Here is an 18885-nt window from a genome sequence, read left to right on the forward strand (position 1 = left end):
CAATAGAATGCAAGACATAACAGTATAGTGGGCAAAACCAGGCAATATGCAGTCAAAGACCAGCAAATTATAGCACGGCACTGTATTGCGAATTTTTTAACGCAACGTCTAAAATCACAAATGAAACAATGACAGGGCGATACAACGCAAGACATAACATTGTACGCGTCAGTACAACCCAATACCTGGTCAAATAAACAGCAAACAGTTATAGGACTGCATGGGGTTGTGAACTTTTTAATGAATACACAGTCAAATAAGAAACAGCCACTTGTAGGACTGCAGTGGACTGAAATTTTTAACGCAACGTCTAAAATCAAACACGACAGTGACAGGACAATACAATGCAAGACGTAACAGCGTACATGGCAGTACAATGCAATACACCGTCAAATAGAAAACAGCTGATGAAGGAAGTGACAATATGGTGGCGTACAATGGCAGAATACATCAGATGACAATCAAGACAACAACAGAGCGATACAATGGAAGACGTAACACCACACGGGGTAGTACGAGGCAATACACAGCCACATAAGAATCCACGAAAGACATCACAATACAGTCCAGTCCTAGGACAGATTCTCTAACGTGACCGTCAAGATGACAGGGCAAGACAATGCAACACGTAACACCGGCAATATGCAGTTGTGGCGGGCGCAGTGATAAAATTCACTCCTGAGAGAGAGGTAGAGAAACATTTACAAACGTTAACAGCAGTGATTCAACAAAGGTAGCAGCGCATGTGATGGTACTTTGCCAGATTCCATCGCCACATACCCCAGATTATTTACTGCCTACGGGCCAGGGTCAGACGAGCTGTCAGGGAGACCCTCCCCGTTGAGTCACAAGGCTTGGAAAGGACCCCCTTGCTTTCTAAACTCCTTCTCCGAGAGGAGTCTAGCTGCGGCTGGATCCCATCCTTGCCCCGGACTTGCGCAACGGTTTACCTCTTAAAGGATCATATCTGCGTGATCAAACCCTTTATATCGCTCAGCTAAGATTGCTAAGTCTGGCATGCTAGTCACTTACCCAGAATCTGTTGCGGCAAGGCATGTCTCAGCCTCGAAGAGCAGAACCTTAAGTGAGTGTCCCCGGGAAATGATGGCGAATAGGCTGCTGCCTTGCAAGAAAGCTCAAAGGGCTCTTGGTCTGTCCGCTAGTTATACAGTAAGCTAACTGACTTACAGTGTTTTGACTCTGTTGCCAGCCCTCACCAAAAGTTCAAGTGCCACTCATAGCGACTCCTGCTGGTCGTTTTAGCTTAAGCAGCAGCCTGGGCGAAAAAGGGGGATGACATCGCAACAGCGGTCAAATACAGAACAACCGGTTAAAAATTGCACAATACAGTGCCAGACGGTCTAAAATAACTGGCAAGACAATGACAGAGCAATACAATGCAAGATCGAACCTTACACAGGGCAGTACAAGGTAACATACAATCAAATGCAGAACAGACAATGAAAGAATTGACAGTACAGTGCCATACAATGGTAGAATATATCAGATGTCAGTCACCACAACGACAGAGCAATACAAGGCAAGACATAACGCGATATGGGGCCCTACCAGGCGATACAGTCAAAGATACAACAACCCGTGAAAGAATTCACAATACAGCGCGGTCCTAGGACAGAATGTGTAAAATGACCATCGAGACAATGACAGGGCAATACGATGCAAGATGCAGCACCATACCAGGTGGTAACAAGGCACCATGCAGCCAAATGAAGAACAACCGATTAAAAAACCCAGCATACCTTCAACTGTAATACCAGAAAAGATCAGAAGGCAGTCAAGACAATGACAGCACACTGTAATGCGAGAAGTAACACAATACAGGGCACTACAAGGCATTACACAGTCAAATAAAGAAGAACCGATTAAAAAACACACAATACAGTGTGGTGCGAAGCCAGAGTAGATCAGAATGCAGTTGAGACTAAAATGGGGCAATATAATGCGAGATGTTACACAACACAGGGCGGTACGAGGCATTAGAAAGCCAAATGAAGGACAACCAATTAAAAAAACCCACAATACAATGTGGTACGAGGCCCAAACAGATCAGAAGGCAGTCAAGGCTATGACGGGGCAATATAATGCAAGACGTAACACAATAGAGGGCGGTACAAGGCATTACACAGTCAAAGAACAACCGATTAAAAAAAACACGCAATGCGGTGTGGTACAATGCCAGAATAGATCACATAGCAGTCAAGAGCGTGACGGGGCAACACGATGCAAAACCGATACTGAGCCAGGCGGAGCAATACTATTTCAAATATACAAGAATATAACACAGAACCGAATTCTTAAGCGTACGACGCAAGACCATCTCAAATGGCAGTCGAGGAAATTACTGAGCGACGTAATGCAAAAACAACACGTTGCCCGGCAATGTAATACGTGGTCAGATACAAAGCAATCCGTTCCAGAAACAACATATCGAACAGTACAACTCCACGGTCTCGGATGGCAGTCAAGATATATGCAGAGCAATACCATGCAAGACGTAACACGATACAGGGCAATACGATAGATACATAGGGTAACTTAAGAACGATGAATCAAGAAACCTGCAATACAGCGATTACAATGGCAGATGGCCCGAGATGGCAGTCGAGACGATTACAGGGCAATACAACACAAGACAAAACACGATACGGGGCGGTACCCTGCAAAACCATCCCAGACGGCCATCGGGGAAATTACAGAGCGATATAATGCAAAAACAATGCCCTGCCCGACAACACAATATATGGTCACGTACAAAACAATCCGTTAAAGAAACAACATACGGAACAATACCGTGCGAGATGGTTTCAGATGGCGATTAAGGAAAATACAGAGTGATGTGATGCAAAACCGAAATAGCGCCAAACAATGTAATACAATTTCAAATACCCAGCCTTCAAATACACAACAAAATACTTAAGGATACAATGCCAGAGTGTCTCACATGACAGTCAAAACAGTGACAGACCGAAACTATTTGAGACGTACCGTGATACAGGGCAGAACAATGCAATACGTGGTCAAAGGAAGAACAACCGAATAAAAAAAAATCCTTAGTACCATGCAGAATGACGACAGAATATATCGGACAGCTGTCAAGACAATGACAAAGCCGTAGGCTGCAAAACCAAAACACGGCCAGGCGACGCAATAGAGGTTCAAATACACAACCGTGCGATTCAAAACAAAATATGGAAGGCTACCATGCCTGATCATCTCAGATGGCAGTCAAGACAATGACTAAGCGATATGACACGAAACCGAGATACAGGCAGCCAAAGTGATACAATTTAAAGTACAGACTGATGGAAAGCCATGCAAAATACAGAACTATACGATGCAACGCAGTCTGACATGCCGGTCAAGACAAGTACGGGGCGCTACAATGCAAGACCGATACAGAGCCAGGCAATGCAATACTATTTCAAATACACAATACAACACAAAGCAAAAAATACATAAGCATACAATGCAAGACAGTCTCAGACAGCAGTCAAGACAGTTACAGAGCAACGCAACTCAAAACCAACACAGAGCCCGGCAACGCAATACAGTCAGATGCAGAACAATCCATCAAAGTAACAACATGGCAAACGGTACAACATGACAGTCTCAGATGGCTGTCAAAACGATGACCGAGCAATACAGCGCAAGACATAAAGGAATACAGGCGTTACCATGCTAGACCGTCTGAGACTGCAGACGAGAACACTACAGAGCAATACAATTCCAGGCTAAACACAATACAAGGCAGTGCAATGCGAGATAGTGTCACACACGGTCAGGACAATTACGGCTCCGCTTACGTGCTCAAAGGGCACCGCTCCTGGAAAGCCTGGGGCGCTACGCTAACTTTTAAATGCCTTGCTGCTATTTCCAACCCTGTCCCGTCCCCTCCCCAAGGAAGCTCCGCTGCTGGTACCTCAACTTCGCTGAGGGCCAGGACTCTGGAGCCCTGCTGAACAAAAAAAAAAAAAAAAAAGAGTTACCATATATCAAATCGATTCATCCTGGAGTCACTGGGTTTCCTCTTCATCATCTGCAAAAACAAACAATGGAACCCCAATTTGCACAAAATGGTGCCATCAGGCACCATCGCATCCGTCAACACTAAGTTGTACTGCAATATCCCCCGCATCATATGCGCCGTACCCTTCTGCTCACCTGCTCCTCGTGGATTCCGGGTTCGGACTTTGTGGCACTCTCTGGTTCTGGCACCTAAAACACCTAAGACACACAATATTACTGTTGAGCTTACGGGAAACCACCACCCCCATGCACTACCTCTCTACTACCCAGCTCACCTCCAACACTCGTCCGGCTCCGGATGCCTGTGGCGCCTGCAAAACCAAAGACAAACACTCCACTGAGCTGCAATGTAGTACTGGGCTATTAGACACCAACATGTCCACAACCGCCTCACTTGCTGGGACTACTCAGTGGGCGTGCAGCATCACCCCTCTGACCCTGCGTGTCACACCAACCAAAGAAACACACGCTGAGATACCGCTCGAAACCCTACAAATTCCCATCTCCCGCTCCCTCACCTTGCCCACCCATCCCCCCGAGGCGTGCAACCTGAAGGCTTGCAAACTGCCTGTAAAACCCAACCGACATGGGTTGCTTAAAACTTGAAAGTTGCTCCCTCTGAGGAAGATGTGATACTTCAGCCCACCTGCCGCTGCTGACCTTGACTGACTCATCCCCATCCCCACATCCCATGTCATTCATTGCTTCAAAACTTCAAATTGAAAAGAACCAATACATACAGTACTCAAAGCCACATCTTCTCTCTAATACCATGTGCTGACTCACCTTCTTACATTGCTCTCCTCTTCTACACTGCCCTGCCAAGCTTGTCCTGTTGCTTCTGTAAGAATGACATTAGAGAAATCACCCTGAGGCAGAGCAATAGAGTCATAACAACAAAAAGTCTTGCACCTTTTTACAAATACCATTTAAGGTCCAAATACAACCGTACACAAAGAAAATTACAAAAAAAAAATCCGCACCAAAACCAGCCATACCCTCTTCCACATGAACTCTTCTTCACTACTGCTGTATTGCCTTTCCAACATGCCTCTGCTCTTTCCAAAGAAAACAGAAGAGGTATCTACACAGCCTCCCGATGGCTACCCTGAGATAACTCTAACACCTTTGCCCCGATCTACATAGATTCATGTACTACATATAGACTCTCCACATGACTCCGCCCACCCTGGACGCTACGCACCCAGGCAGGGCGGCCCCGAGCCAAACACTCACAGATACAGACAGACACTACACAGAACGCTACGAACGACGCGCCTCAAAGATGAGAGAAAAATCTCAGCAAGAAAGATGATATGGGGACCAAAGTCACCATCGTGCAAGAAAATCTGTGGGATTGTGATGATGATGTCAACATGAAGACGCTCTACGGAACCCCCTGAAACAAACTGTAGAACGTGATGGTACGTAATAAGAATGGACTGTTGAGCCCGCTAAGATGGACGTGCAGGAAGCCTGCCTTCAAGACCTAAGAACGTAACGACGCAGGGACGGAGTCCCAGTCGTGGAAGTGGGCCATCTGGAAACGTCTGAGACAAGACCGACGCACGCTTTAAGATGCTAACGCAAGAAGAGCGGCAGCCGAATGATGCTACGCCCACAGGCCCGAGGGTTTGAGACCCTAAGGATGATGCCTGGGGCCCCACATCATTCTCCTGGAGCTCAAAGATGACCGCGAGACCCAAGAAAGGGCTAAGATACACAACACAGACCACATGAACGACATGACAACATGCACAGGCTAGAACTGCCCTGCCCGGGACGCGCTAGCGTCACACTGAACAGCAAGCAACATCCTTTTCCTTCCCAAATATGTGCCCCGACTGTGCCCCGGGACAGCCCTCGCCACTACGCTAACATTAAAGACCCCATTTTTCAATTGTCCACCTCGGCCCCTCTCCGGCACCTGACTGTCAACTTAGCTTTTGGAGGGCCAGGCATCTGAATCCTTCTTCGATGCGGTCCGCAAAAACCAGCCACCCGATACATTTCCGCAGTCACCGGGTTCCTCCTCTTCCTCTGCAAAAGGAAAAGAAAAAATAATCCCAGAGGCAGCCACAGTACCAGCAATAAGCATCCTGAGAGGAGATGCCAACCTCTTCCACAACATGCTCTGCCTCACGAACGCCGTGGCATTCTGCTTGCCCGCTCCGCGCCTATTCCGGAGTCCGAGGCTGCAGTGATAGTTATTCACAGCACCTAAGTGACCAAGAAACACAACATTACCACTTCGCTTCTGCCAAACCGCCACACCATCAACTCCTATCTTCTGTCTTCCCACGGACTCCGGGCTCTGCTGCACACCCAAAGAGTCAGAAAAGCCCTGACCCGACCTACACCAGGGGCCTGCTGCAAGCCGCAAAGGCTCCAGGGACATGGCAGTACCCTGTGTACTGTGGGGGAAAGTGAACAGGCGCCCCACAGCCTCAAAGAGGTTATACCTTACGGACCTGCTGCTTTCCTGTGAAATGTGAGAACTCCATCTACGACTGCAGACAAGATGCTCACCTGGTCCCTGCGTAGTAATCTCATCTACCCAATTTAGAAAAATTCTATTGGTGTCTTACCTGGGATACCGCAAAGCCAGTGGAAAAAAAAAAACCTCCCCAAGGAAGGTCCATCTTCAATACACTCAGGGATTCCAGGAAAATACGCCGTGCCTGGAAAAGAGAAAACTATACCCTTAAACCATCTCGCTGCCCCTGAAACACTCATTACAACAGGACTGACCTGAAAAAACACAAGGAAGAGAAGCAGCATACAACACCCCTCTCTACTATACATGCTACCAAACCTCACCTGGTCCTTCAGGTAGTACCACCTCCAACTTCTTATCTCTGCCCCAGTAGCTGAGCCGCCTCCAAAGACAGGAGCGACGGAAGGACCGGCAGAGCTGTGACCCTGGAGAAACCGGGCAGCAGAATAAGCTGCCCCAGCAGAAGCTGTGGGTTATATACCCCAAGCCCCGCCCAGCACCCTTCCCACCAGCACCTGGGAAAGGGGCCAGGCTGACCTCCACAAGGCATAGAGCCTGCCAGAGGAGCGGCCTTTTCTCACAGGCCTGAAAATTACAGCATGCAAAACACCAAAACAGAGAAAGCGACCCTTAAAGGAAGTGACAACATGTGCTCTTTTATTACCACTACGTCAATTGTGTCAGCAACGGGGCCCAGTAGGTACGTAAACTTAAACAAACTTTTTCAGGACATAGAAAGAAAGAGAAAGACATCTGCCTAACCTCCGTAGGCAAGCAGATCATTAAGCCCGATAAACATGTTTTTAAAAGAAAACACCATGTCTTCCGATTCCTTGTAAAAGAAAACCCACAATGTTAGCGGGGTCACACGTCACTTCTAGCAAGACTCCGCATATTACCCAACTTCTGCCAGAACCACGTTCTGAACAGGACTGACGGACAGAGTGCAAGCAGAGGCTTGTGCGCCGCCTGTAATACAGCGGGTGAGAAAGCCAATGCTCTAGGCTACAGTTCTCCTTGGCCGAGTCCGCTCCGGTGCCCTAACCATCATTGCTGTCGTAGCTCAGGCTGGGCATTAAACCAAGTGACAGATGCTCTCTTTTACCTTCTCTCCTGAGGAAGGAAAGAACGTGAGGGAGACTTAGGAACTGAAAGAGAAACTGAACTCTTTCATAATGAAATATAAACAGAAAAGTTCTACCGAGGAGAGACAACAATAACAGGAAAAAATAAAATAGATAAAATATACACACAAGCTGGTATCAGGTTCCCAGGATGACCATCGCTTCACCAGCAGGCATGGGCAAAGTCCGAGACTGGACACGGCAATGGATTGGAACCGGATTCTGGATCTGGTTGCATAAATGCACGGATTGGGATCAAACCCTGTCAGACAGAGGAGTCCTCGGACGCCAGCCGCTGAAGGAAAGGTACCGACCCCTTCGATCCCTCTGCTTTTATACTGAGTGTGATAATGATGGGATGCAATACCCCATCAGCCAGATTCGGGTCACCGGTCCCATCTACTCTTCACTGTGGCTGCGACCCCTCTATGCTTTTCTGCTTCCGACCCTCCAACGGGGAATATATAAAAGTGAGCTGAGCTGCACTGTTACAGCAATAATTATAAGCAAGAGCCTCTCCGCACAGCATCCCTTCGCATTAAGTGTAAATACAAGGTCTTGGCTCTCTGAAGGCAGATACTACCTGAAAAATACACCATTATCTTCATAGAGTTCAGTTCGTTGGGAGAGACTAACCTGAAAAGTAAAGTGACTGAAAACAACACTGGTTCTCTTGTACCTCAGACCGACACATGGCTACGTAATCTCATATGCGCATTAAAAAAGAAGTGGCCAAATGTATTTATGGAGCCACAGGTCACATCTTCCCTTTATTACCTCGTGCCAAGCCACCTTTGTACCACACTCCTGTTGGGTCGGCTCCCCTGCATCGCCCTGTCCATCTCATCTCTCTGCATCTGAAAAAAACCACCAATAATATCAAACATTACCCTGACGCAGAGCAGTAGCTTAATTCCAAAGGTCTTGTTTCTACTTAGGAACCCTGTTCACCTAAGTCCAACTAAGTACACCTAAGTCCAAGTGCCATCCAAAAAAAAAAAGTAAGCCCGCAACAATTACACCCCACAGAAAGCAGCCTTACTGTCTTTGAGATACTGTCTCCTTCGCTAACCGTGAACACCCTCTCCAAATTAGCTCCGCTTATGCCAGCACCCACTAATGAAACACCCAGCCACACAGCCTCCCGAGAGTTAATCGATTCGAGACGACTACGCAAACTTTGCCTGGGTCTAGACAGATCCTCATATTCACTAGAGTCTCATCCTGATTCTGCCTACCGTGGACACTATGCACCTGGGCAGGGCCACCCCAAGCCAAACACACACACAGTCATCGACCAACACTTAAGAACACCATGAAAGACACGCCTGAAAAGACGAGAGAAAACTCTCAGGAAGAAGAATGACACCGGGACCAAAGTCACCATCGGGCAAGAAGGCCTGCGGGACTGTGGTGGTGATGACGTGAAGAGGCTCTACGGAACCCCCTGAAACAAAGCGTAGAACTTCACAGTCCCTGATGAGAAGGGATTGTCGAGCCCGACAAGATGTATGTGCAGGAAGCCTGGCTTCAAGACCTAAGAACGTAACGATGCAGGGAAGAAGTCCCAGTCGCGGAAGTGGGCCATCCGGAAGCTTCCAAGACACAAGGCCGATGCACGCCTAAAGCTTCTAACGCAAGAAGAGCAGCAGCCGAATGGTGCTATGCCCACGGATCCGAGCATTCGAGACCCTAAGGACGATGCCCGAGTCCTCACGCCATGCTCGTTGAGCTTAAAGATGACCTCGAGACCCGAGAAAGGGCTAAGATGCAGAACACAGACCACACAAATGACACGACAACACACACAGGCTGAAACTGCCCTGCCCGGGACGTGCTAGCATCACACTGAACAGTAAGCCACATGCTTCACCTTCCCAAAGGAGACTGTGCCCCGGGACAGCCCTCGCCACTACGCTAACATCAAAGACCCCATTTTGCAATTGTCCACCTCGGCCCCTCTCTGGCGCCTGACTATCTACTTAACTTTTGGAGGCCCGGGTGGCATCCAAATCCATCCTTGATGCAGTCCACAAAAACCAGCCACCCGATGCACTCCTGTGGTCACCAGCTTCCTCCTCTTCCTCTGCAAAAGGAAGAGAAAAAAATAATCCCAAAAGCAGCCACAGCACCAGCCATACGCAGCCTGACAGGAGATGCCTCCTCCACAACACCGTCACCCTCCTGAATGCCGTACCCTGCACGCTGTGGGGAAAGGCGACGAGCCGTCCCACACCCTGAAAGACATTATACCTTACGTCCCTCTTCCTTTCCTGAGAAATCTGAAAACTCCATCTACGGCCGCAGACAAGATTCTCACCCAGTCCCTGCAAAGTGATCTCATCATCTGCCCGATTGAGACAAATTCCATTGGCGTCTTACCTGGGATACAGCAAAACCAGTGAAAAAGAGAAACCAAATAAAGTTCAGTCTTCAATACAGTCAGGGATTCCAGGAAAATACACCGCATCTGGAATAAAGAAAGCCATACTGTTAAACCATCCCACCGCCTCTGAACACTCATTACAACGTGACTGACCTGAAAACCTACAAGGAAGAGAAGCAGCATACAACACCACTCTCTACTATACACACTACCAAACCTCACCTGGTCCTGAAAGTCTTACCATCTCCAACTTCATACCTCCGATTCTCTAAATGGGATAACATCTCCGCCCCAGGAGCTGAGCCGCCTCCAAAGCTGCAATCGACGGAAGGACCGGCATAGCTCTGACCCTGGAGAAGCCCGGCGGCAGAATGAGCTTCCCCAGCAGAGGCCCTGGTTCCTGTACCCGGGGCCCCGCCCACCCCCCTTCCCACCATCACTGAGGAAAGGGGTCAGGCCCACCGCCAGAAGGCATAAAGTCTGCCAGAGGAGTGGCTGCTCCTTTTCTCACGTGCTTGACGATTACAGCATGCAAAACACCAAAACGGAGAAAGCAGCCCTTACAGGAAATGGCAATACATGCTCTTTTACTACAGCTACATCACTTGTGTCAGCAATGGGACCGGCTAGAGAAGTAAACTTAATTAAACTTTTGCAGGGCGTAGATAGAGATACATGTCATGCTAACCTACACAGGAAAGTAGATCATTAAGCGCAATAACAATATTTTTTATCAAGACTCAACATGCTTTAGATTACTCGTAAAAGAAACCCCACAGTGGGTCATACAGCACTTCTAACGAGACCACGCATATTACCCAACTTCTGCCAGAACTGTATTCTGGATAGGACCGACAGTCAGATTGCAAGCAGAGGCTTGTACGCTGCCTGTAATACAGCGGCTGAGAAAGAACTGATGCTTTGGGCCGCCGCTCTCCTCGGCTGAGTCCACTCCGGTACCCTAACCGTCGTTGCTGTTGCAGTTTAGGTTGGGCATTAAAACAAGCAACAGATGCTCCCTTTTAACTTCTCTCCCGAGGGAGGAAAGAATGAGAGGCATTTATCGATTGAAAAAGGAGCTAAGCTGTAAGGAAATATTAACAGAAAAATAATACCAACAAAAGACAACAGTAACAAGAAAACAAGGAAATATATACAACATATACACAACACGGTATCAAGCTCCCAGGGTGACCATCGCTTCACTGGCAGGCACAGGGAAAGTCCGAGACTGGAGTCAGCAACGGATGGAAACTGGAGTCCGGGTCTGGTGGCGCAAACACATGAATCGGGATGAAAGGATGACAAATGGACAGAGAAGTCCTCGGACGCCGGGCGTTGAAGGAAAGGTACCAACCCCTTCGATCCCTCTAGCTTTTATACTGAGCACGATGAGGATGGGATGGAATACCCCGTCAGTCGGATTCGCGTCACCGGTCCTGCCTGCTCTTCAGCATGGGTGCAACCCCTCTACGCTCTTGCACTTCCGACCCTCCAACATGGTGTGCACAGTTACCTAACAGAGGTTGTTACAGCAATAAGTATAAGCAAGAACCTCTCCGCATAGCATCCCTGGGCATTAAGTGTAAATATAAGGTCTTAGCACTTTGGAAGCTGATACTACCTGAAAAATACATCATTATCTTCAGAGAGTTCAGTTAGAAGAGATTTACCTGAAAAGTAAAATTACTGAAAGGAAAACTGGCTGTGTTGTACCTCAGACCAGCACATTCACACATAGCTATGCAACCTCACATTCACATGAAAAAAAAAAAAGAGTACCCAACTATCTTCATAGAGGCGCCAGTCACATCTTCTCTCTAATACCACTTGCCGAGCCACCTCTGTACAGCGCTCCTCTTGGCTCCCCTGCATCACCCTGCACATCTCATCTCTCTGCATCTAAAGAGAGAAGAAAAAAAATCAAAAACATTACCCTGATGCAGAGCTTAATTCCAAAGGTCTTGTTTCTACTTCGGAATACTGTTCAATTAGATCCAACTACAGCCTGCCATCAAAAAAAAAAAAGCAGCCCACAAACATTACACCCCACACAAAGCAGCCTGAACATCTTTGAGATATTATCTCCTTCGCTATCCGTGAACAGCCTCTCTGATGTAGCTCTGCTTATGCCAACACCCACTAATGAAACACCCATCCACCCAACCTACTGAGAGCAAATCAATTCCTGATGACTATGCAACCTTTGCCTCAGTCTCGACAGATCCACATATTAACTATAGACTCTCATCACTATTCTGCCTGCCCTGGACTCTACACACCCAGGCAGGGGGGCTCCAAGCCAGACACACACACACACACGCACAGCCCAACACTACACAGAACGCTAAAAACAATGCGCTTCAAGGATGAGAGAAAACTCTCAGCAAGAAGGATGACACTGGGACTGAAGTCACCGTTGGGGAAGAAGACCTAGAGACTGTGGTGGTGATGTGAAGAGGCTCTACGGAAGCCCCTGAAACGAAGTTTAGAACATCGTCTGTGATAACAAGGGACTGTCGAGACCAATAAGATGTATGCGCAGGAAGCCTGGCTTCAAGACCTAAGAACATAATGACATAGGGAAGAAGTCCCAGTTGCAGAAGCGGGCCGTCCAGAAGCTTCCGAGACGCAAGAACGATGCATGCTTTAAGCTTCTAACGGAAGAAGAGTGGCAGCCGAATGGTGCTGTGCCCATGGGTGCGGGTGTTCCAGACCCTAGGGATGGCGCCTGAGGCACCATGCCGTGCTCCTGGAGCTTAAAGATGACCTTGAGACCCGAGAAGGGTCTAAGACACAGAACACAGGCCACATGAAAGACAGGACAACACACACAGGTTGGAACCGCCCTGCCCGGGAATGCCAAACAGTAAGCCACATCCCTTACGTGCCTAAAGGAGACTGCGCTCCAGGACAAACCTCTCCCTTATGCCAACTTCAAAGACACCTTTTTGCAGTTCTCAACCTTGTCCCCTCTCGGGCGCTAGTCTCTCAACTTAGCTTTCGGAGGGCCAGGGGCCCAAATCCATCCTTGAGGTAGTCCACAGAAAACAGCCATCCAATACGTTCCTGTGGTCACCAGCTTCCTCCTCTTCCTCTGCAAAAGAAAAGGAAAAAACATTACCCCAAAAGCAGCCACAGCACCAGCAATAAGCATCCTGAGAGGAGATACCAACCTCTTCCACAACATCCTCAGCCTCGTGAACGCCAAGACATTCTGCTCGACCGCTCCGTGCCAATTCCAGAGTCTGACGCTGCGGCAACAGTTATTCACAGCACCTAAGAGACCAAGAAATGCAACATTAGCACTGCGCTTCTGCCAAACCACCAGTCCCGTGCTCCTCCTCGATACTATCCGGCTCACCTCAAATGCGAGAGCCTAGAACACACCAGGCTCCGGCAACACACAAACCCAACTGCAATACCTGTCCCAGAAGGACTCATGAACCCAGCTCCCTTTTCTAGCCCTCCCCCAGTGCCAAGCCCCTCTCTTCTCCCTGACCCATCAGGGAAGGAGCCCCACTTCTTCCCCACAGCTCCTACCCTTTATTTGCCAGCCTGAACACCCAGCGTCGGACGCTTCTCGGGAGCCACTCTTCCCAGCCTCTCCCTGCGTTCCGCCACAACCTCCTATCTTCTGTCTTCCCACGGACTCCGGGCTCTGCTACAGACCCACAGAGTCAGCGAAGCCCTGACCCGACCTACAACAGGGGCCTGCCGCAAGCCACAAAGGCTCCAGGGACACGGCGGTACCCTGCGCACTCTGGGGGAAGGCGACGAGGCACCCCGCATCCTGCAATATGTTATGCCTTACGGACCTGCTGCTTTCCTGAGAAATGTGAGAACTCCATCTACGGCTGCAGACAAGATGCTCACCCAGGCCCTGCAAAGTAATCTCATCATCTGCCCGATTGAGACAAATTCTATTGGCACCTTACCTGGGATACGGCAAAGCTAGTGGGGAAAAACAAACAATAAAGTTCCATCTTCAATACACTCAGGGATTCCAGGAAAATACGCCGTGCCTGGAAAAGAGAAAACTGTACCCTTAAACCATCTCACCGCCCCCGAATGCTCATTACAACGTGACTGACCTGAAAAACCCCAAGGAAGAGAACCAGCACATGAGGCTGCTGTCTACTATACATGCTGCCAGACCTCACCTGGTCCTCAAGGTCTTACCACCTCCAGCTTCCTACCTGCTATTCTCTAAATGGGCTAACATCTCCGCCCAAGGAACTGAGCCAGCTCCAAAGCTGCAATCGACTGAAGGACCAGCAGAGCTCTGACCCTGGAGATGCCTGGCAGCGGAATGAGCTGCCCCAGCAGAGGCTCTGGGTTATATACCCCGGGCCCTGCCCACCGCCCTTCCCACCAGCACCTGGTAAAGGGGCTGGGGCAACAAGGCATAGAGTGTGCCAGAGGAGCAGCTGCTCCTTTCCTCACAGGCCTGAGAAGTACAGCATGCGAAACACCAAAACGGAGAAAGCGACCCTTAGAGGAAATGACAATACGTCCTCTTTTATTACAACTACATCAATTGTGTCAGCAATGGGGCCCAGTAGGTAAGTAAACTTAATTAATCTTTTGCAGGGCATAGACATAAAGAGAAAGACGTCATCCTGACCTAAATAGGCAAGAAGATCATTAAGCATAATAACAATATTTTTAAATCAAGACTCAATGTCCTTTAGTTTCCTCGTAAAAGAAACCCCACAACGAGTCATACAGCATTTCTAGCAAGACAACGCACATAACCTGACTTCTGCCAGAACTGTGTTCTGGATCGGACTGGCAGACAGAGCGCAAGCAGGAGCTTGTACGCTGTCTGTAATGCAGTGGCTGAGAAAGAACCAAGGCTTGGGGCCGCCGCTCTCCTCGGCCGAGTCTGCTCCCGTGCCCTGTCCGTCCTTGCTGTTGTGCCTTAGGCCGCGCAGTAAAACAAGTGACACGTGCTCCCTTTTAACTTCTCTCCTGATGCAGGAGAGAAGAGAGCGAGACTTAGGGACTGAAAGATAAACTGAACTGTAATGAAATCTTAACAGCAAAATAATACCAAGAAAAGACAACAGTAACAAGAAAATAATTAAATGCATACAGGACATACACAACCCGATACGTAACTCCCAGGATGACCACTGCTTCACTGGCAGGCACGGGGAAAGTCCGGGACAGCACTCGGTGACAGACTGGAACCGGATTCCAGACCCGGTTGCATAAATGCACAGATGGGGGTCAAAGGACAATGAACAGACAGAGGAATCCTCAAAGGCCAGACAACAGGTACCGACCCCTTCGATCCCACTGCTTTTATACAGAGCGTGATGATGATGGGATGCAATACCCCATCGGTCAGGTTCGGGTCACCGGTCCTGTCTTCTCTTCACCGTGGGTGCGATCCCTCTACGCTTTTCTGCTTCCGACGGGGCATATATAAAAGTTAGCTGCACTGTGCTGTTATAGGAATAAGTATAAGCAAGAGCCTCTCTGCACGGCATCCCTTGGCATTAAGTGTAAATATAAGGTCTTGGCGCTCTGAAGGCAGATACTACCTGAAAAATACGTTATTGTTTTCAGAGAGTTCAGTTCATTGGAAGAGACTTACCTGCAAAGCAAAGTGACTGAAAACAACACTGGTTCTCTTGTACCTCAGTCCAGCACTTCCACGCATGGCTACGTAACCTCACATTCACATGAAAAAAAGTGGCCAAATGTATTCGTGGAGCCGCCGGTCACATCTTCCCTTTAATACCTCAGGCTAAGCTACCTTTGTCCTGTGCTCCCGTCGGCTCCCCTGCGTATCCCTGTCCATCTCATCTCTCCGCATCTGAAAAAAAAAAAAAAAACAACACACCAACATCAAACATTACCCTGATGCAGAGCAGTAGCTTTATTCCAAAGGTCTCCTTTCTACTTAGGAACCCTGTTCACATAAGTCCAACTACAGCCTGTCATCCAAAAGAGAGAAGCCTGCAAACATTACACCCCACACAAAGCAGCCTGAACATCTTTGAGATACTGTCCATTTCACTAGCCGCAAACACCCTCTCCGACTTGGCTCTGCTTATGCCAGCGCCCGCTAATGAAACACCCGTCCACGCAGCCTCTCGAGAGCTAATCGATTAGAGATAACTATGCAACCTTTGCCTGGGTTGCAGATCCTCATATTCACTACAGACTCTCATCGTGATTCTGCCTACCCTGTACACTACACGCCCGGGCAGGGCAGCCCCGAGCCAAACACACACAGACTGACGCTACACAGAACACCACGAATGACGCGCCTCAAGGATGAGAGAAAACTCTCAGCAAGAAGGATGACACTGGGACCAAAGCCACCGTCGGGCAAGACGACCTGTGGCACTGTGATGGTGACGATGTGAAGAGGCTCCACAGAACCCCCTGAAACGAAGTGTACAACTTCACAGTTCCTGAGAAGGGACTGTCGAGCCTGACAAGACGGACATGCAGGAAGCCTAGCTTCAAGACCTAAGAACATAACGACACAGGGAAGAAGCCCCAGTTGCTAAAGTGGACCGTCCGGAAAGTTCCAAGACGCAAGACCGATGCACGCTTTAAGATTCTAATGCAACAAGAGAGGCAGACGGTTGGTGCTATGCCCATGGGTGCAGGCGTTTGACACCATAATGATGGTACCCGATGCACATTCCATGCTCCTGGAGCTTAAAGATGATCTCGAGACCCAAGAAAAGGTCTAGAATGCAAAACACAGACAACACAATCGACATGGCAACACACACAAGCTGGAACTGCCCTGCCCAGGATGTGTTAATATAATACTGGACAGTAAGGTACATCGTTTACCTGCCCAAAGGAGACTGTGCCCCGGGACAGCCCTCCCCGCTACGCTAACGTCAAAGACCCCATTACACAATTGTCAGCCTCCGCCCCTTTCCGGTGCTGGTCTCTCAACTTAGCTTTTGGAGGGCTACTATCTGATTCCATCCTTGACGTAGTCCACAAAACACAACCATCCGATACGTTCTTGCGGTCACCGGCTTACTCCTCTTCCTCTGCAAAAGGAAAAGAAAAAAATAATCCCAAAAGCAGCTACAACACCAGCAATAAGCATCCTGAGAAGAGACGACGACCTCCTCCACAAAACCCCTCGAGCCTCCTGAACGCTGGTGCAGTCTGATTGCCTCCTCCGCACCGATTCCAGAGTCGGATGCTGCAGCGACAGTTATTCACGGCACCTAAGAAACCAAGAAACACAACATTTGTACTTCACTTCTGCCAAACCACCAGTCCTGTGCTCCTCCTCGATACTATCCAGCTCACCTCAAATGCAAGAGCCTATAGCAGACCAGACACCATCAACAACCAAACCCAATGACAAAACTTGTCCAAGAAAAATGCGTGAACCCACCTCCCTTTCCTAGCCATCCCCTAATGCCAAAACTTTAGAAACTCCCCCCCTTCTCCTGAACCATCAGGGAAGGAGGCTTACTGCTCCCCCACAACTCCTGCCCCTTATTTTCCAACTGCTCCTCAGGACCTGCTCTTCTGAGCCCTACCCTGTGTTTGGCAGACACCTCCTGTCTTCTGCCTTCACAGAGACTCCGGGCTCTGCTACAGACCTGGAAAACTGTTACAGAACCTACCGGTAACCGCCTGCAAACCGCAAAAGCTTCAGGGCCACTGTGATACCCTACATGGTCTGAAAGAAAACGGTGAGCCATCCCTGCTGTTATGACCCTGTTGCTTTCTCAAAACAGATAAACTCAATATATGGATACATACAAGACAGTCACGCTAAATCCTGCTCCAATATCTCATAACGCATCTGATTGAGACTAACAAAAACACCAACTAACATAGTGTACATCAAAATTAGAAAAGAGTACAAAGTTCTATCTTCAATGAAGTCAGAAATTACAATAAAACACACCACCTGCCATAAGCAAAGAAAGAACACATACTATTAAACCATTTAAACAAACTAAATGCTCCCTATAAAACTAAATATATGGGGAAAAAAAAAAAACAAACATACATCTCCACTTTCTATGGCAACCACCCTTACATTGAAAAATCTTACCTCTGACGTCTTACCTATACTAGTTTAAACACTAAAACAAGCCTTCCCAAACAGCTGCACAAGCTCTAAAACAACGCTTAAGAAACATCAGAGCTCTAACCGTGGAAAAGCCCAGCACCAGAATGAGCTCCTGACCTGAAGCTGTGGCTCATATACCCCGGGCCCCGCCTGCGGCCCTGAGGCCCCGCCCACCATCTTTCCCACAATCCCCTGGGTAAAGGGTGGGGCCAACCCCCAGAAGCATAAAAGCAGCTGAAGGTGCAGTAGGTGTTGTTATTTGCTTTAAGTTTATGAACTACAAAGTACTGAAGAGTAACCCTTGCTAGAAAAAACATTATCTGCTTGTCCTCTGCAGCTACATCTATTACATCAATGATATGTCCAGGTAAGCAATTAAATTATTTTTTTACGGAATGTAGATAGAAAAAAAATAAATGTCAGACTAATCTCTATAGCAAAGTAGCTTATTCAATGAAATGATAACATTATTATTAAAACTTACATACTTAAGTGTCCTTCAAGAGAAAAAATACAAACCCAAAACCAATATATTACTGTGGGGTCATTCCTTATTTCTAGCGAGACTGTGTGCACTACTGAACTTCTGCCAGCAAGCCCTTCTTGGATGGGAGTGAGTAACAGAATCAGATTCTGTAAGAAAACCGTCTCAAAAACATTTTCCTCTGTGAAATAAGGTATTTACTGTAAATTGCTGGCAATTTCAAGTCATGTTGATGATCTTTTTGACTTTTTACTCAACAGCGCTACT

The 18885-nt window shown here is 48.2% G+C and overlaps 1 long non-coding RNA gene across 3 annotated transcripts; it reads right to left on the reverse strand.

Moving 5' to 3' along the window:
• Positions 1-14635: 14635 nt before the first annotated feature.
• Positions 14636-18453, reverse strand: LOC141737104 (uncharacterized). 3 transcript variants are annotated; one of them, XR_012585141.1, is made up of 4 exons: positions 17593-17654; positions 17167-17271; positions 16989-17088; positions 14636-15881 (listed from the first exon to the last, which is right to left on the reverse strand). It is a non-coding gene; the product is annotated as an uncharacterized LOC141737104 (long non-coding RNA). The 3 variants fall into 3 exon arrangements; XR_012585139.1 differs by lacking the exon at positions 17593-17654 and adding an exon at positions 18131-18453 and having other exon boundaries at positions 16989-17271; XR_012585140.1 differs by having other exon boundaries at positions 16989-17271.
• Positions 18454-18885: the final 432 nt, after the last annotated feature.

Source organism: Larus michahellis, unplaced genomic scaffold (assembly GCF_964199755.1).
Source record: "Larus michahellis unplaced genomic scaffold, bLarMic1.1 SCAFFOLD_37, whole genome shotgun sequence".
Lineage (NCBI taxonomy): Eukaryota > Metazoa > Chordata > Aves > Charadriiformes > Laridae > Larus > Larus michahellis.